Below are 19,804 nucleotides of genomic sequence, written 5' to 3'. Positions count from 1 at the left end.
TAAGGAAGTAAAAAAAAAGTGACTGAGTCACTAAACTCACAATGTTAGCCTGAAATCAAAGTCAGTTCAATTAAATCCCCAAAGCATACAATCTTAGCCTTGTTTCAAATATAAACAAATTTGCACTTGCCAGAACTTAATGTTCCTATCTGATTAGTGATCAGATGGGAAAAGAATGTCAATCACTTAAGTCTTTATCACTTAATTCTGTTGGCAGTGATATTTTTGAGAATGTGTCCAAAAGTAATTATTTTCAAACAGTTAGCTTAACTGTATTTTTATAAATATTATCTTTTTTTTTTTTCGAATGGGTGGGAGAATAACCAGATAACTTTATAACATTTTCTGTAGTATTCTCAAAAGTGCCTACACAGTCTGCTAAAACATTATTCAGTTAAGAGTATTGGCATAAATATCTTCACATGATAGCCCTAGCCATGTCTAAAACAAGAGAAGCAGTGATGGAAATACCCATTCATGATGGCCAGTAAGTGGTAAGCGTGTGGATTTCCACATTGTTGTTCAGCCAGGTAGAATATTATGAAATATGAAAGTAGCTGGATAATAGGTTTACAGGAGATGGTAACTGTCAATTCATGAGTTGCTTATAATACGAATCTCAGCTACCACATAAATCAACTATGAAGACAGAAAATTATGACACTACAGAACATTAGATTTATCCTCAATAAGTCTACTTTGATAAATCTCAGAAATCCTTAGGTTCTTTAGCATCAAATACACATGAAGAAAACACCTTGCAAGATTTGAAATGAATGTTATGTAAGTCTCATTTTAGTTTTTGTTTGTTTTTCATCACCGTGATTGGTATATGCTCAGTAGTATTTCCATTCATTAGTATTTTTTTCATGATTTAACAATAAACATTAGATTAAACCAATCTTAGCCTTAATTTGAACTGGTGAATTTAAATTGAAGGAATATTTTCACATTTCTCCTTTGGGCTCAAGGTTTTCTGTACATTGTTTTTCATAACATAGGCATTTTATTTATTTTTCTTACATACAATATGCTACTTGATTGTTATCTGAAAATATCAAATAATAAATAACAAAACCAGCAATTCTTTCAATGCCATTCAGTTTTTTATTTGGCCTTTCAAGGCCATTTATTCACTTTTTATTTCTGTTTCTCCTGTTAAGTTTTCACACACTCACAGAAAGACTTCTTTCAGAAATTTCAAAAAAAAAAGTAGTTGAAAAGACAGCTCCTTGAAAATACTAAGGCACTTCTTTGAAGATACAAGTATTTATGAGAGCCTAGTAAGAGATATTTATGCAAGTTTATTATGTAAATTGCAAACTCAGCTTGCTCTAAGAAGATCTAGGCATTTCCTAAATCAAGCAGAGCCAAGTGTAGAGAAAAAGGCAGTATAATAATTATCTGCTTTCTAGTCCTTCCTTTTTAGGCCCTCTGGTGAGGCTTCCCTCCTTGATTTGCAAGTGGCTGCCTTCTCCCTGAATCTCATACAACCTTTTCTCTGTGCATGCATGGAAACAAATTTATCTGCTGTCTCTTTCTCTTCTTATAAAAACACCAAATTTTATCATATGAGAACTCCACTATCACTACCTCATTTAACTTTAATTACCTTCTTAAAGATCTTATCTGCAAATACAGTCATATTGAAGGTTAAGTCTTCAAAGCAAGAATTTTGAGGAGAAAAAATTTAGTACAGAGCAAGTGGTTAAATCAAGAAGCTATTATAATATATGATTAACCATTATGTTATGATTTCAAATGATTTTTAAATTTATTGTAATTAAAATAATTTTGAATTTAGATACATTTTATGTTTTTCACATAGGTCTTAGTATTTACATATGCTACACTCTGAGATCCTTGATGCATATTGTATAATTCATTACCAGAAATAATGAATTGATTTACATTCTCACTAGTGGGCCTTAAGGGTGTCCAAGAAAACAAAAATAATAAGTTCAAGAATAAGCTAGAGAAGTGGGTTATATTTCTACCTCTCTCTTCTAAATCCATATCTGGACATGCCAGGAAAGCAAGTGGGAGGTAACTGAATCCAAGAATATGTCAAGTTTATAGTTTAAGCAAAGCAAATATTTTTAAAAAACTATAAAAATTAGATTAAATAATGTCATTTGTATTAGTTGGAGTTCATGCTAAGCTGTTATAGTTAAGAAATGCAATATAGTGATTTAAATAAGAAATGTATTTCTCTCTTACATAAGATTAGAGAATTTGGAGGGCAGTTCAGCACTTTGAAGCTTTTCCCCACATGGGTAGCTGCAAACCCAGATGATCGGGGTAAATGTCCTTTAGTATGTAGTTTTACGTTAGTATCTGTCAATGAGAGACAGTCGAGTGAAATTAGAAGGTGGAATAAAGAGAGATCATCAATTTCTTGAGTTATTTCAAACAAGATGTGTGAATGTGATGTCTAAGTAGCTTCCAGTTATATTTCTAGAACATCTACAGATTGAACGGTGCTGTGTATCTGATGCCAAAAATTGTGACAATCTGTGGGAATTTTCCAGAGTTTTTTGAGATTTGTTGTGCCTTCAGACAGAGTCCTGGAAAACAAACTGCAACATTCTTTGGCCTTTACGTATCCAATTATAGTAAGTTTCTGATTCTTTTACACTAAAATTCTTTACATTCATTTTTGTAACCTAACTTCAACCAACTTAGCATTATGTATCTGAAGTAGTTTCAGAAAACAGAAGCTCAGTTTCCCAAACCTGTCACTGGTTCTGTGTTCTAATCAAGTTTGAATGTAGTAATAAATTCATTACAAGTACAAATTTAGACCCTGGTGTTTTATTAAACTCACTGAAAAAAAATATTGTCTTCAATTATTAAGTGCCTAGAATGAAGTATCTATAGAAGACAAAGCAATGGGAGAACTCTTAGCTCTTCAGTTAAATAACAAGGAGAATAGATAATACAGTTATACAAGACCTGCGGGATTGAGATTTGCACCACCTAAACTCTGAATAATTTGCATTAAAAATTATTAGTTTAGAGTTTTATATTTCCAAATTAAATCGTGGGTAGAAAACTGAAGAGCTTTTTTGATTACCCTGAAAAATTCTTAATTTCTACACTTGATCTTAGCCAAAAGGCCGAGAAGCGATAAAATTCTTAATTTCTTAAGGCTAAAAGGCTAAATTTTCTGGTCGTTGAACAAGTTTGATTTTAGAGAAGGCTAAATTTCATTATGTACATTTAATTCACAGCCTCATCAGGTCATTTAAATTGAAGTCACAATGTTGAGTAAGAGAGACTAAAACCTTGAATTACAAAGTAGACATTTGGGTGGATTCTAATGAATAAAAAGACCTTGAACTTCCCTCTGAGCTTCCCTTGCCAACAGAAATAGCCATTCCTCCTGATTTAAAGGATTAGTGAAATCTTGCCTGCCATCCCTGCAATGATTTCACCTAATAGAATAGCCTTTTGGGTAGATGCCAATTTTCATTTCCAACATCCATAACGTTTTTCTTGCTTTCGGACTCATATTTAGACTCAAATCCCAGCATACTGCAAAAGGATAATTGCAAAGACTAAACTGACAGGATGCCCATGTACACCAAGAATGGTATAATATTGTTGGCTATATTGGCAAAAACCTGATGAATGGGTGAGAATAATTTCTAAGAGTGTTATACCAGGGATGAAAAAAATTATTGTTGGATATGGCTGATGTAACTGATATTAACACAATTACCAAAAATGCTGAACAATAAATTTGAGCCATTAACAATATAGAATCTGCTGTCTTGAGCATATGGAAGTGACTCTAACATATTACAGATTTGTTTGAAACCTGGGATCAAAAGCGACCGACATTAAATAAAGCTGAGATTTTGTCATATCCTTGTTATACTCTAAAGGAAGGAATCTAAAGGCTGTAAGGAGTGAGAGGGCCCTAGTAAATTTATTATATATGTCTTGCTTCATATCCCTTAATAATCTCTCCTGGGACTATCCAGCAGACTTTCCCCCTACTGATACCTTGAGTAAAAGCATTTGTGTAGGAAGTATCAATGTTTTTGAAAACCTCTATATTGGCTGTTATCTGCAAGCCAAAGATAAAGTTAAATATATTGATATTGCAATGAGCTCTTAGGCTTTAGTGGGATGATAGGATTCTAGGGTTGCAGACTTCATTTAACCATGAGAAATCAGGTCAGCATAGTCATCAAAATGAGCAGCAGGGCTGGCAGTAACAGAATATTTTGATATAGACGTCTTTGAAATAAATTTTATTAAAATCAAGTGTGGAAATTCCATGACTTACATAATTTCCAGACTTGAACCATTAATTCACAGACCTAGATTGTGGAATTTGACTCACTTAGATAATTTGTTGCATTCTGAGTATGTGACTTCTACCTTTGCATCAAAAGTATTTTTCTCCAACTGACACCTTTTCAGACAACAGGATTGACTGTGAGAAAATCTAGGGTCAACAGCCCATCAAGGAAGTTTCATAGATCACATCCTCTAATATCTCACTCATTTAAAATTTCTGTCATGGCAATACATAGCTGCAAAAGAGGTTGAGAATGTAAGCTGAAGTTGAGAATAGTTGAGAAACGATACGTATTTTTAGTATGTATTTTTAAAATTCCAAGAATTCTATTACTAATCCAAAGATTATATCTACCACAGCTGTAAAAGTGCTGATTTTTCTTCATTGGAACTGAAATTAATATAGTTTAACTTTTTTTTCTACTAGTACTACGAAGGAAGAATAATTACTATTTCTTCCCTTGTAATAATTGTAATAATTAGTTGTATACATATAGATCAAAGTAGCTATTGCAAAGATAGATAGTATAAACAGACTTAATAAACCAGAATGCAAACCTATGTTGAAAGAGGTAGGGACTTGAAGAGAGGGGAAGGAAAGTAGCAGTATTAAAAAGAAAAAAAGGAAAAAGAAAAGTAAAGCAAAAAGTGGCATTGCTTTGGAAGGCTGAATTTTGCAGATATCTTAAGCCCAGTAGTTTGAGGCCAGCCTAGGCAACATGGCAAAGCTCCATCGCTACAAAAAAAAACAAAAAACTAGCCATAGTGGTACATGCCTGTGTGCCCTGCTACTCAGGATGCTAACGCTGGGTGATCACCACTAGAGCCCGGGAAATTGAGACTGTAGTGTGCTGTGACTGCACAACTGCTCTCCAAATGGGGTGAGAGAGCAAGACCTTATTTCATTGGCAAGACGCGCAAAATAGTGACAGAAAAATCAGCATTACCTGCTATTATCAATATCGTCCATCATTAATTTATGGGTGTAGTTACTTAAATTCTCCTTACATTTAGAACTATTTAGAATAATTGTTTACATTTAGAACAATCTTTTTAAGGTAAAGATAATAAAAGCGTGTTTATTGAAATTGAAACTGTTAGGAGGACATTGACATTTACAGCAGTATTTCCCCAATGTAGTTTTGTGTTCCTCAACTCTTCACTTATCCCCCACTTCCATAGACCACAAAAAGAGGGCTGGATAACTTCAATTCAATAAACAATATGGGCTGGATGTGGTGGCTAACACCTGTAATCTCAGCACTTTGGGAGGCCTAGGTGGTTAGATTATGAGGTCAGGATTCGAGGCCAGCCTGACCAACATGGTGAAACCCTGTCTCTACTGAAAATACAAAAATTAGCCCAGTGTGGTTGCAAGCGCCTATAATCCCAGGTACTCAGGAGGCTGAGGCAGGAGAATCGCTTGTACCCACAATGTGGAGGTTGCAATGAGCCAAGATACTGCCACTACACACTAGCCTGGGTGACAGCGTGTCTCAATGAACAAACAAACAATATGGCATATGCACTGGCCAACAGATATTTATGTAAGTGCCCTATGGAAGGTATTGTTCTAGGTACCTGAGAAGGTGGCATAAAACAAATTGCAAGTAAATATTTGGGGTAAAGAAAATGAAATCTTTACTGGGTAGTATGTAGACAATGAAGTATATATGAACGCATATTTAATTGTTATGTTCCCGTCTTTATTCAGCTTCATTCACTTAATAATTGTTAAGCTGATGTGCTGCCTTAATCTTAGCTTTCAGGCAAAAACAGGAGCCAGTTTGTTGTTAGTTTTAAAGTTTATTTATTTTATTGTTAATATATTTTGGTAGCCATTTGCAATACCATGGAGTAGTATTGAATATATCATGGTGACTTCTGTGAAACAATTCTGGAAACATGCTACCCTTCTGGGAAGATGGTGTGGTTTCACTGTGTTTTGGTGACAAGTGACAAAGAACAAACAAATCAGAAACAAATTAGTCACCAGTAACATTTTTTCCCTTGACTGAGCTTTTGTCAATGTCACAAAAATTGCAGAACATTGGAGACTTGGACACATAAAGCTTTAAGCGTTCATTTTCTCTTTTGTGATGTTCTTCTACCTCATTTTGTTGTGTTTTAAGTGGAATTTGTTTCAGTTTCCAGCTGCTGGGTATTCGACAGCAGTGAAATTCTGATATGATGCTTTCAAAAGACTAAATAGTTTCAGTGATTATTTAGGCTTAGCAGTTTGTGGGATAGTAAGTTGGAGTGTATCACTGCTAGCATTTTAAATGAGTGAACTTCATTTAGGAGTGAAGAGGTCAGTAATTCAGAATGTTCTGTTTCAGTTGGAGAAGAAAAGTAGATAGCAAAGAGAGTCCCAGCAGACCCCATGATCAAGCAGAAAGTGGAGGATGGAAATTAGGGAGGCTGCAAATCAAAGAAGCAGTAGCATTTCCAAGAAGAGACAAATAAAGTAGAAATAAAGGTTGGTAAGGATATAGTTTAAAAGTACCCAGGTGAAATCATCCTGGAGTTTTGAGTGACGATCCTTTCATGAACGGCAGGAGGTTGAGTAATACACTTTCATTTGCTATCGTGGCTGTAGTTACTACCCTACCTGCATTTTGTATTCCAATAAAAGAAAAGATGTTTACATTATTTCTGTTAATTTTATTCTAGATATTCCAAGGAAATCAATGGAATTGCATATCAGTGGTTTTATTCTGTAAATTGCTAGGATTAATGTATTCAATTTTGAGTGCATAAATTAAGGTCTGCTAATTTGATTAGTTTTGTTTGAGCAAGGAAAATTTGTGCAATCCTTAACCAGGAAATGGTAGTTCACTAATACCAATTGATGTTAATTTCCACGCATCTTGATTCTCCATATAAAGGTGAATTTAATATAAACAAAGAGTTTATCACTTAGGAATCAGTAAAAGTGCTGTCCTAAAGATGCACTGAACCCCTGTAGACAAGAGAGACATGGAAAGAGAGAAAGAAACAGAGAGGGAGAGAGGAGTGCAACATTATGAACTGAAGAAACATTACCTAGTACACTATATTTTATGTTTTAAATTATTTTGCTTAAGTAGTTTACTTTTTGTTCGAAAATTACATATAATGCCATTACTCCTTTTGTATCCCTAAATTCTATCCAACAAGAACAGGTAAATTTTAGCATTCGTTTAGCACTATGATCACACATATACATTCAGGAGGAACATTAATTGAACTAGCTACAGTAGGTAGCTAGTCAAGCATGAGCACTACAGGAGAGGGTTCCTGAGGGTCAGGCAACCATTAGGTGATGGTCAGGTGGTTATTAACTGTCTCTCTAAAATACTAATTGGTTGCAGCCAGTTCCAGAGAAAGGCATTCTCCCAATAGACAGAAAACCTCTGAAACTGGTGATCCGAAGCTTCCCAATAAGACCTCAGTTTTGCCAGTAGGATCAAGCATGCTAATTAAGAGACAAAATGCTGTTTAATTTGTCTATAGTCTTCTAGGCACATTTGACTCCTAAGGGAAGAATGCCTCAAGTGATCATGCATATAACTCCAGTAAGCACACCGCACACGATTCCCTCCCAAATGCTTGCAGACCACTGCATATGTGAAGAGCCTGCCCCAAGGGAAGAATCAGGGAGAGGAGACGAAATGCAAGGCCCCAGAAGTATGCCAACAAATAAAACCCAAGTCAAAGGTCAAACAGGACACTTGATATCTCAAGTCACCCCCCTTAGCCCTCTTCCAAGTGTATTTTACTTCCTTTCATAAATGATCCAAAGCTTTTTAACAAAATTTTGTTACTGCTTTAAAACTTGTCTTGATCTCTCTTTCTGTCTTATGCCCCTCAGTCAAATTCTTTCTTCTGAGGAGGCAAGAATTGAGGTTGCTGCAGACATGTATTCATTTGACCCTGGTAACGCTTTTTACCTTGGTGCTTTTTAACTTGAATATGTTCCACTGCTAACAGACTCATTATATTTAAATAATGTGTGTATATGACTTCCATTGTGTTATTTGTTTTTGAAAATTGCATTTAGATGTATAAGCATCATGGATGTGGCCCACTTTTACACAACTCTTGTTTGTTCATTCAAAATATCTGCTAATTCCTTAATAAACTTTCTATAAAAGAAAGTACATTTTAGTTAATCTGAGTCATTCTGAGTTTTAGAAGTCCGATCTGTAAAAATCCCCAATAATGGCTTTATTCTCCACTTGATTTCTATAGACAAAAGATTAGCAGTAAATAGTTTTAACTGAAGAATTACTGGGGAGTCCAGTGAAGGCATTAGAAGTTTCTAAGTAAGAGACAATACAGAGAGATAACTTCATGACTTAAGCTATAATATACATTTGATGCCAATTTTCTGGGATTTGGAGGATTTAAGAATCAATGAATCCCTATTAACATCTGAAAAGGCAGTTGATTCAGTCAGTGAAAAATTGAATGTGTAGTTGTCTTTATCTGAACATTTTATACTGAACACATCAAATATTTAAAGTATAAAAACTAGTTTTAATTTTCTCTTGTAATTTAAAGTCTTTCAAAAAGCAGGTGACTTTGAAAGTAATTCACTGTTGCTGCAAGGACTACTGGGTATGATTTTAAAAAGTATGAATTTGGGGTCTAGAAGATGCAAATTCAAGTCATTGATCTGTTGCTTTCTTCTCTATGACCTTGAGAAAGCTTCTATTTTATTTTAAATGCAGAAAATCAAACACCACATGTTCTCACTTACACGTGGGTGTTGAACAATGAGAACACATGGACATAGGGAGAGGAGCATCACATACTGGGGTCTGTGTGGGGGAACTAGGGGAGGGACAGCAGGGAGTGGGGAGTTGGGGAGGGATAACATGGGGAGAAATGCCAGATACAGGTGATGGGGAGGAAGGCAGAAAACCACATTGCCATGTATGTACCTATGCAACAATCCTGCATGTTCTTCACATGTACCCCAAAACTTAAAATGCAATAAAATATATATATGTGTATATATATGTATGTATGTATATATGTGTGTGTGTGTATATATATATACATATATATAGGTGTACGTGTATATATATATATATAAAGAAACCAACATTTTGTTTCATTGATTTTTTAAAATTATTTTTGTTGCATTTATTTCTGCCATGATATCTTTATTATTTCTTTTATTCTAAATCTCTTCTGGCCTACAAGGTTTCAACTGAAGAGTCTGCAGCCAGTCATACTGGAGCTCCATTATATGTTGTTTCTTCTCTCTTGCTGTTTTAGGATACATTCTTTATCCATGACTTTGGGAGTTTCATTATTAAATGTCTTGCAGCAGTCTTCTTTGGATTAAATCTGCTTGGTGTTCTCTAACTCAGGGGTCCTCAAACCCCTGGCATGGCCTAGTACTGGTCCGTGGCCAGTTAGGAATTGCGTCACACAGTAGGAGGTGAGTGGCAGCGACAGATCATTGCCACCTGAGCTTTTCCTCCTGTCAGATAAACAGTGGCTAGGAACTTCCTTGCCTAGCCTGGGAATCAGCCTTCATGCCAGCGGACTTCCTTATGGCCCAAAGCAAGTGCAGAAATGCCATTCAAGAGTCAAGTCCTATAATCAGCAATGCCAAGAGTCTGTTTGGTGCCTATTCCCCTATGGCTATGCCAGTACCTAAAATGCAAGACAAATTTCCCTCTACTTTTCCCTCTGCTTTTCTCAAGCAGAAGAAGTTTTACTTTGTCGCCACACAGCTGGTAATGCGCTGAGTCACACCTGAAGCTCACCCAAGGCCCTCAGTGTAGTACTGGGATGTCACTGCTGGTTATTCAGGGATCAAGGGCTCTTCAGTTAGCAGGCTATGAATACTGCAAGGACTGAGTTCTTTTCTTCAAAGTAGCAGCATCCTTTCTGGCCCAGGATGTACCTAGATGTGTCATCTTAGAGGCGGTGCCTGGAATTGTGGCCTCATGACACTGACCATTGTTCTATCATGCTGTGGTTGAGCTGGTATCCTAGATGTAAGACAAAGTCCTCCCCACTCTTTGCTCTTCTCGATTGGAATAAAAAAGTATCTTTTATAGCCACAGCTGTGCAGCCTGAGGTTAGAGGATAGGTGATGCCGTTACTCCCTTGGCTGCCCTAGCTGGAGTCTCAATATAGCATGTGTCCCCCTCAGTCCACTGCCTTTGGGCCTAGTTCAGAATTAAGACCCTCCTAGGAGTTGCAGTTCTTATGATCTAGACGGCCTATCAAGTTTAGTTGAAGACACAAAATGCTGTACCCCTCAGTGATGAGGTTTGCTGGCACTCAAGTTCAGTCCAGTGGAATCAGGGATGTCCCTCTGGTTAGAGGTGGTTTAAATGCTACCTCTGTGGGTGGGCATCAGCTGAGTATGGTCTGGTTTTTCTTTCTGCTCTAACAGGACAGCACTGAGTTCAATGCCTTGCAGTTGCTGTGATCTCCCTCTTCCAGTGCCCAGAGAAGCTCTCCTTAGCATGCTGCAGCTGCCAAGGGTGGGGAAGGGGTGGTGTCTGTGATTCAGGGCTGCTTTCTCCTCTTCAGTCCCTCTTTCAGTGATATAAAATTAAAACCAAGTACTGAGTGCTCACCTGATTTTTGGTATTTATGAAGTTTTTGTTTTGTTTTGTTTTATGTGTAGTAGTTGTTAAATTGGTTTCCTTGCAGCAGGGGTGATCAGTGGAGCTTTCTTTTCTGCCATCTTGTTATGCCTCTATCAGATTGCACGTTTAACCAACTATTCATCTGTAAATTCAATATAGCCAAAAACAAAACTAAATTTTGGATGGATATAATATTTGAAATAATCAAACTGAGTACAGTTATTAGGGTTTTCCAGAGAAGCAAAACCAAAAAGAGGTGCATATATGAAGGAATTGACTCACACAATTATAGAAGCCAGTGAGTATAAAATCTGTGGTGTGGGCCGGAAACCTGGAAATCCAGGGCAGCCAATGACACAGATAAAGTTCCAAGGCAGTTAGCTGGAGAATTTCCTCTTGTTTGGGGAGGTTATTTTTTTTTTTTTCTTTTTCTCCATTTGGATCTTCAATTAATTAGATGAGGCCCACTTACCTTATGAAGGGCAATCTTTTTCCTCAAAGTTCACTGATTTAAATGTTAATTTCATCCAAAAAGAACCCCCTAAATTGACACATAAAATTAATCGTAATAAATACACAACACAAAATACTCAAGAATATTAAGGAAGATTAAGCATTGAGTTTCCAAAACAAATGTAGAAGTGTTGCCAACTAAGAAAGCCCCTATGTCTTTTCTTTCTGCCAAGAATGAATGTTCTTGGCAGTGAGTTTGGTATTTTTTCTTGAACTGTATACAGTTTGCTAAACCTATATTTCTGATTGCTTATTCAAAGGTATGAGATGAGGGATTGAAATGGAGATCAATGAGGAATTAAATTATTAAGATATGTCTGTTCCTTCTGGTTCTGTCTCCCCCCTCCAAGGATGTTACTGAAAAGCAAGGAGTTACTTTTAATTGAGTTGGTTACCGTTGAGATAAATGATATTTTAAAAAGTTTAATTTTTGTGGTTACAATAGTTTTATTTGTTTCTGAAGATAAAATTTAGTAGTTACAAGAAATAATATTTTTATGGACAGATTTTACAGAAAAATATAATGTTTTCCCTAGTTTATTTGCTTTTCCCCCTAAATTTGCATGTTTAAGTGAGCACTTCAACATTCTACTCATCAACAAAACATCGTAAATATTATTTAAAATGTATCTACTTCACTAATATGTTTATAAGGCTTTTTTTCTTATAAGAAGATTAAATTTAGGAATACACACTAAATTCACATAATTCATTAATTGACAAAGAAGTATGCAATTGAAAATGACAAATTAGAATACTTTTATTTTTTATAATGCTCATTAAACAGATATTATGAATGTTTTCAATTCAGGTATCTGGTGAATATGATTGATACTATGTTACAAAATATTACACCTACTGACCTTGCCATTCTTCATACTTTCTATACAGTTTTATAAAAGATAATTCATCCTTGCCTGAGAAAAGAGTTCTTTCAAGGTTGCCCCAATTATATTAGGAATTAGGAATAAAGTGCTTGTTGTAAAGAGAAACCAGTAATTCACTTTTTTAAAAAAATGTAGAATTCTGACTTTCAAAAAGATTATTGAATTTAGATTTCTCTTTGTATAATAGACTAGGTGGCTGGTATCAAATACTACCATTTCTTCCCTTATAAATATTCAAGAAATAAAGCCATTACTTTTATTCAGAGAAGTAAAAATTATGGAAATGGGGATCTTGTCTGGTCACCACCCCTTAATCTTTTCTTTAGTGAACCTGACCGCAGCATTCCTCCATAAGCAAACTACAGTGCCAGTTCTCTTATGATACCTCATAGAGTGAAAAAATAATTGATGGACATTTTCTTGAAGCTCGAATTTAGTAGAAAGCAAATAAGTAGCAAACAAACACAAACAAAAAGCAAAAACCATCAGGCAACAGGTGTGATTTAATGTTTCCATTTATTTATTTTTCTTATTTGCCAATTCATGACAGGCTTTCATCATCAGTGTCCTCTAACTCCCAAATTTGCTTGTTCTTTCTATGATGTCCCACTTATTTCTCACTTTCTTTTCTCCTGTAGATCTTGAGAAAACTGTTTCTGTAATGGATCCTCTTCCTCTCACTTTCACGCATGGTTTTCTCTGTAGTCTTCATATTAATTATTCTATGTGAAGGCCTCTTACAGTGAGAATTTGAAAGTGGTATCTTCCCTGTCTCTATTGTGATTAGAAAACACTTCAACCAATTTGTAGAACCTCCTACCATCATGGAATCTATTTGCACTAGTAGATAAGGGTTTCAATTTTCTTTTGCTATCCTTTAATTATTTCACTTCACATAGACTTTCTATTTTCATTTTTCTCACAGTATGTTTAAGCATTAAAATAGAAAATAAAATACATTTATCCTGCTGCATGAGCTCAATTATATTCCTTTGACATTAATTACATTTTATGTGTCAACAAATACATATTGTGCACAGGGAGTGATTCTATGAGCCGTCTTTCATAGAAGGCAATTACAAAACAATGAAATTTAAATGAAACATAGTCAATCTGAGTGTACAATATATGAAGAAAAACAGAAGGGAGACTAATTTGTCTCTTTATTGACTACCTCCTGTGGAGATAGATGGATGTTTGTACTAGCTTTTCAGGTACTCCCGTTCCCAGTGGTAGAGGTGATGCAGGCATACTCATCACTAATTACCAAATAAATTAAATTAAGCAAATATTTACTGAGTGCTGTACCTGTGAGAGAAGAAAAATAATAGCTAAGAAAGGATATGTTTACTTAGAAGATACTTGCTTCCTACTTGATTTGACTAGGTCAAATGTCACTATGGGGTGTCATAAAAGCGCCCCAGTGAGGAGTCTATGAATTATAAGATTCAGTATTATAAATATATGAATTCTCCCTCAAACTGATCTTCATATTTACTTCAATCCTTGTGACAGGGGTAAAATACGCTGTTCTGGCATATTGACTGTTTAAACTAAAGACATTTTAAAAAGAGGAGATGAGAAAAGATCATTTTGAGCTTCATGCTGTTTCTTAAGAGCAGGAGATGAAATTCCTGTTAGAAATATTCTCTACCTGTACTAGAACAAAAGACAACATTCTTATCCTCAAGGAAAAGGAGCTGAGATCCAAAGAATACGTTACAGATCTTGTTAGAATGACTGTTATCTTTTAAGTAATTCTCCACAAATAATTAAGCCAGTTTTACATTTTATTGATTTTGTTTGTTTGTTTTACTTTTTTTTTGGTCCAATCCACTAAGTTCCTGACTCAAACTGCTTCTTTAAGGTCTTTATTTCTTTATAAGGGTTCCTATGCCATGTCAAATATATTATGCTTTTCTCCTTTTAAGCTATGCTTTGTTAATTTAATTCTTGGACACAGCTAGGATCCTATGAGAATAGACATGAGATTTTTCCACCCCTATAATACCCAGGGAAAAATATTTAAATGTAAAGATAAAGTCACTTTCAGAGAAACTTGAATTGAGAAATTTGTTGCCAGAAACCTTGATTAAAATAAGTAAGTGAGTTCTTCTGGAAAAAAGACAAGAATATCAGACAAGAATATCAGACAGGCACTTTGAAATGCACAAGAAAAGAAAAAAACCCTGGAAATTATGTAAGATATCTTACATTGAACCATATTAAATCAACATATATAGGAACATAGTAGAATATTGGTAATCGTATAAAATTCAATGTAGTAAATTAATGTGAACTATGACACCAAATAATCATAATGATATCTGGAGTTTAAAATATACATTAAACCAAATGCATGTCATCAACAACACAAACAATGGAAGGGAGAAAATTGATTTAAAAGTGTTAGGCTGGGTGCAATGACTCACGCCTGTAATCCCAGCACTTTGGGAGGATAAGGAAGGCAAATCACGAGGTCAAGAGATTGAGACCATCCTGGCCAACAAGGGGAAACCCCATTGCTACTAAAAAGACAAAAACCAGCTGGGCATGGTGGCTTATGCCTATAGTCCCAGCTACTCAGGAGGCTGACGCAGGAGAATCACTTGAAATTGGGAGGCGGAGGTTGCTGTGAGTCGAGATTGCACCACTGCACCCTAGCCTGGGTCACAAGGCAACTCTCTGTCTCAAAACAAACAAAAAACAAACAAACAAAAGCATTTTAAAGTTTATGCAATCTCAGAAAAATGACAGAATCAAAAACTTTACATTACCAAATATATTTGGTACTTTAGCCTGAAAACATGAAGTATATACATGATATTTAGGATAGTCACTAATAATAATTATTATATTAATATCAACTTAGCAGAATAAAAATACAATAAAATGAGTAATCAAAATGAGGCCAAAGAAGAAAAATGAAATATATAAATGCAAATATTTATTTAATAGTTACTTTTAACAATGAGTAGTGGCTTAATGATACTCTAAGTTTGTTTTTGTATGGAGATAGGAAGAAAAGCTAATGATCATCATTAGGATAATATCAAACCACTTTCAGTTGCTGATAATTCTAAATATGGATATTAAGAGCAAAGAAAAGGAGAAATTTTACTATCTTTGGGGCACAATTCTGAAAAATGAGGCCGTGTGTTACATATGAATTCCAAGTTTCAAAATGCTTCACGGAACAGAATAAGCTGATATAATAAAAATAAATGTAGGAAATGCTAAAAGTTAGCCACTAAGGCAAAAATTTCAGGAGTGTGATTTCCACACCCGAAAAAAAAAAATTTCATGACAACATGATAAAGACAGGGGAAGCACACAAAAAATTATATAACTGTAAAACATTCATATGGCTATTAAAAAGAATATCCACCATGAAATAAGGAGCATGAATTAGCAGATAAATCAATGTCCTGCTTTCTTCACTGAAAGATTTTTATTTGAAAATGTAACCAGGACTACAGTGTAATGAGTTAATTGGTTGAATTAAATTCTAGTAAAATCTTACTGACTCTATACACACCCTAGAAATCAAACTTGGAGTAGCTATAGATTCTAGCTTGTGATATTGGGTGGAAAGAATCTCCAACCAAAATTCTGCCCCCCACATTCCTGGATTAATTTGCCTTGCCTTAAAAAGTGAATTGAGATAGGGTCATACAAATAGATTCTACATTTTCTGTAGGATTAAATGTAAAATATTCTGAATAAACTTATAATGATTTGTGGTAGAGTTTGCTGTGCTGACTTCTTAATGTAACAATCAGACTACATTTCTTAGTCTCCTTGAGTCTAAATGACAATGTGAGTAGTTCTCACCAATACAATGTGACTGGAAGTGTCATTTCTAGATTGAGGTACTAAAAACTGGAAATATCTTCTCCAATTTTTTAAATAAAACATTTTTAATCTATTAATTAAATTGAGAGAACTCTTGATGAAAGGAGAGTTGCCAAAATAAAAAAGGTTAGTTTCATAGTTATATCTTAAATTCTTATCATTCAAATGAGCCACAAACCCAGAAATACTTGTGTGAGTAGTTGCATGGAGAGAAAATATATTACATTTTTAAATGCCATGACACTGAGATTTTAAGTTTTATCTGCTATACCATTTAATATTACTTTTCCTTATCAATAAGAAAAATTTTCTTTTTTTTCTACATGTACCTATCTGCATAAATAATATGTACATTACTTAATTCATTTTCAAAACATTTGTAGATTTTTCTTTCACTATTTTGCGGAAGGACACAAGTAAAATAAAAATCCTCTTGAGTATTCAATGATGTGAAAACCAGTATAGGTATATTGGTTGATAAATAGTGACTAGCCAAGTCTCAGCCCTCAGTGAATTCATAGGCTAGTAAAAGGGGAGATGAAATAGATAGGTAACACTAATGAAAAGAAGAACAAAATGTTAGCTGTTACTGAGATTCAGTTCATGTAAAAGGGAACAGATTTCTAAATGGAATTGTTGAATATTGGGATGTTAGGTAAGGGTGCATGGAGTTTGAAAAATGCTTATTTTAAATATTTAGATGTATTTGTAAATCTACAAAACTTGTCCCAACATAGACAACTATTATTTCTTGACTGAATTAGAATTTTAGCATTAGTTTGCATAGATGGCATATATATCAATTGTTTATGTCAATATAGGTTGGCTAATATTTATTTTGTGTTCTTTTTTAAAAAGAAAAGATTACATTTATTTTTGAATTTTAAGTAAGTTATTTTTATATTTTTATTTATATTCTAAGAGAAAAGTTATGACAAACCAAATTATATTACATGTGAGCAAGGAGAACTTACCAAAAAGAGACAGCAAATCTCAGTCAAACCATGACAAAGCATGTGTACATTTTAGTTTGGTGTATTGATTATTGCTAATGTAAATGTAATTTACAAAATTACTAATAGAAATTTGGGAAAACAATACAGTTAGGTACTATACAATGTGATATACTCCCACACAAAGTCTGCTAAGCAATTTTTTGTTGGCAATAAAGGTCTTTAAAATCAATTAACTTATGATCTGTAACTAGCAATGCTACTATAAAATCTAGTGTCTGGCAATTTTTTTCCTCCAAATTTTCAAGTTTTGATTTTAAAACAAATCCAGTTAAAGTCCTGATTAATTTTTTTACATGTCATAATTGGTGACATTTTTAGTGTTTTTAGTTTGTAGAAGATAAATATTTAGAACTGTTTTTCCTGCATCATTTAAATTTGCAAACAAACATCACATATTATTAATTCAAATATTTCTATTTAACAAGCTTGGTTTTAGGAATAAGTCTCATAAGCACACTGCTTTTAGAAATTAGCTGAGTGACAATTTTTCAATTAAGCTTTAGGAATTGGAAACATAATTTTAATAAGAGTTTAAGTTTTGTCATTGCTTACAATGACTGTAAAATTATGATGCCATTATTGGAATACAACTTTAACAAAAGAAGAAAACCATTAAGCTCTTAACAAATATAATTGTATTTGTTTGAACTAATTTTATGTTTTGATTTTTATTTGCTGTCATAACATCATTATGCATTTTATATAACATAAAATATATTTTTAAAAAACTCAGCTAAATTAAAAATTTTTATCTTCTAAAGATTGTCCTAAAATAGTTTAAAAATTAGGTTAACTGAAAGTTATATTTAGATCTGGAAAATAATGTGCAAGTTAACATTTCAAAAACATAAATTTAAATTTAAAAAGACATAGATGCCACTCTGTTAGCTATTAATTTGCTGAATAAAACTTGCTGTTTGTTTGTATTTTTCTTTATTCTTTTTAAGTTTTTGTTTCCATGAGTTGAGAAGCACTCAACATTAGTGTGCCAGAATGCAGAATAACAATAAACATGCAATTAGTTTTAGAATTGTCCAAATTAAATATATTCCTGTAAAATGAGATTTCTCCATTTTGTAAACATTTTGTAAACTAGAAAACATCTAAAATAACATTTTTGATTATTTTCCTGAAATACGTTAATGAAAACAAGCATTCAAATTTATGATATAACTTTAAATTTGCCATATTTTTATTCTTTTCAATATGTCTTATATAAATGAAGGATAAGTATATAAAAATGTTTTAAATACAATTATATTTTTTTACAAGTTTAGCCCGTGTTGGTTTTATAGCGATTTGAATGTTAAATTAAAAATCTGTTTTCCCAGATTACTGTCACTTTACTGGTTAAGAATCACTGTATTTGGAAAAATGGAAAGTGCCATACTATGTATTTGAGAATTTTTTTTTTTTCAGAAGAAACATGAATAAACCACAATTTGCACTGTATGTTCAGGGATAGGAAATGCAGAAATAGTCTACATGCATCTGGCTGAACTTTTTGAACTGTTTTTAACTGTCTTATTTATGTGTAAACTTTTCTGAAATTCGATTTTTATTATCTGTAAGGTTCCTATTATTATTTGCTTGTCTTGTGAATGAAGATTATTAATTCAGTATTATTTTCCTTTCCTTTAGAAGTCACTGTGCTTTTGTATGAAGCAGTGTATGAGTTTATCATTACTGTGTAGCTGGAAGCAACACAATTTCAAAGTTCCATTCTGCAGGTCATAGTCTAGGCACAGTATAACTTGATTCTCTGCTCAGCCTCTCAGGAGGCTGTGATTTAGCTAACTTTGGCCATACTGAGGTTTCTCTTCGATAGCTTGGAGTTCTCTTCCAAACCTATTCAAGTTGCTGTTTTGTGTGTGTGTGTGTGTGTGTGTGTGTGTGTGTGTTTCCTGGCAAAAAAGGTTCATCAGCATTTATAAGCTGAGTTTCCCCAGTTTCATGATGGTCTTCCCACACATCCACATTCCAAGTTGCAGGGTCCCATTCTTTTTCAGTCAATGCCTTCACTTTAACAGTAGACACCTGGTAAGACTCTGTCTGCAGGTTAGCCACTCACATAATAAGAGCCTGTGTTGGTTTTTCCACTATTTCAACTCTTTCTCTACACAGCAATCTTACTCAGGACAGTCTTAGCAGATTTGAGGCTCAGTATCTGTTTCTGAAGCTGAGAGTTAGAATCTTTGAGTTCATCATTTTCTTTAATCACTTTGTCCAGTGAACTAGGAGTAACCAAACAACTTCATTTTGTTTCTTGGTTTTTCACATATGGTCAAAAATATTATGTATAGAGTCACTAAACGCCTTGCCTCTCAGGAGCAGTGAATCAGAAGTGTCAAATGCATTTATTTTGCATAACTCTCTAAACAGTTTATGCCAACGACTATCAGTGTTCTCCATCTATTAGAAGTAGAGTGCTTAGCATTTTGGCATCTAATCATATAAAGCAGCCAACTCTAGATTTCCCAAAACCAATGAAAGCACTCCATCTTTAATATTCTGTTCCTCTAAAACTACTCCTAGTACCAAAATCTGTATTAGTTAAGGTTCCCTAGAGAGACGGAACTTACACACACACACACACACACACACACACACACACACACAC

Source organism: Sapajus apella, unplaced genomic scaffold (genome assembly GCF_009761245.1).
Source record: "Sapajus apella isolate SASKATOON/1434 unplaced genomic scaffold, GSC_monkey_1.0 scaffold4, whole genome shotgun sequence".
In the NCBI taxonomy this organism is placed as follows: domain Eukaryota; kingdom Metazoa; phylum Chordata; class Mammalia; order Primates; family Cebidae; genus Sapajus; species Sapajus apella.
Note: the sequence above shows the minus strand (reverse complement) of the source record.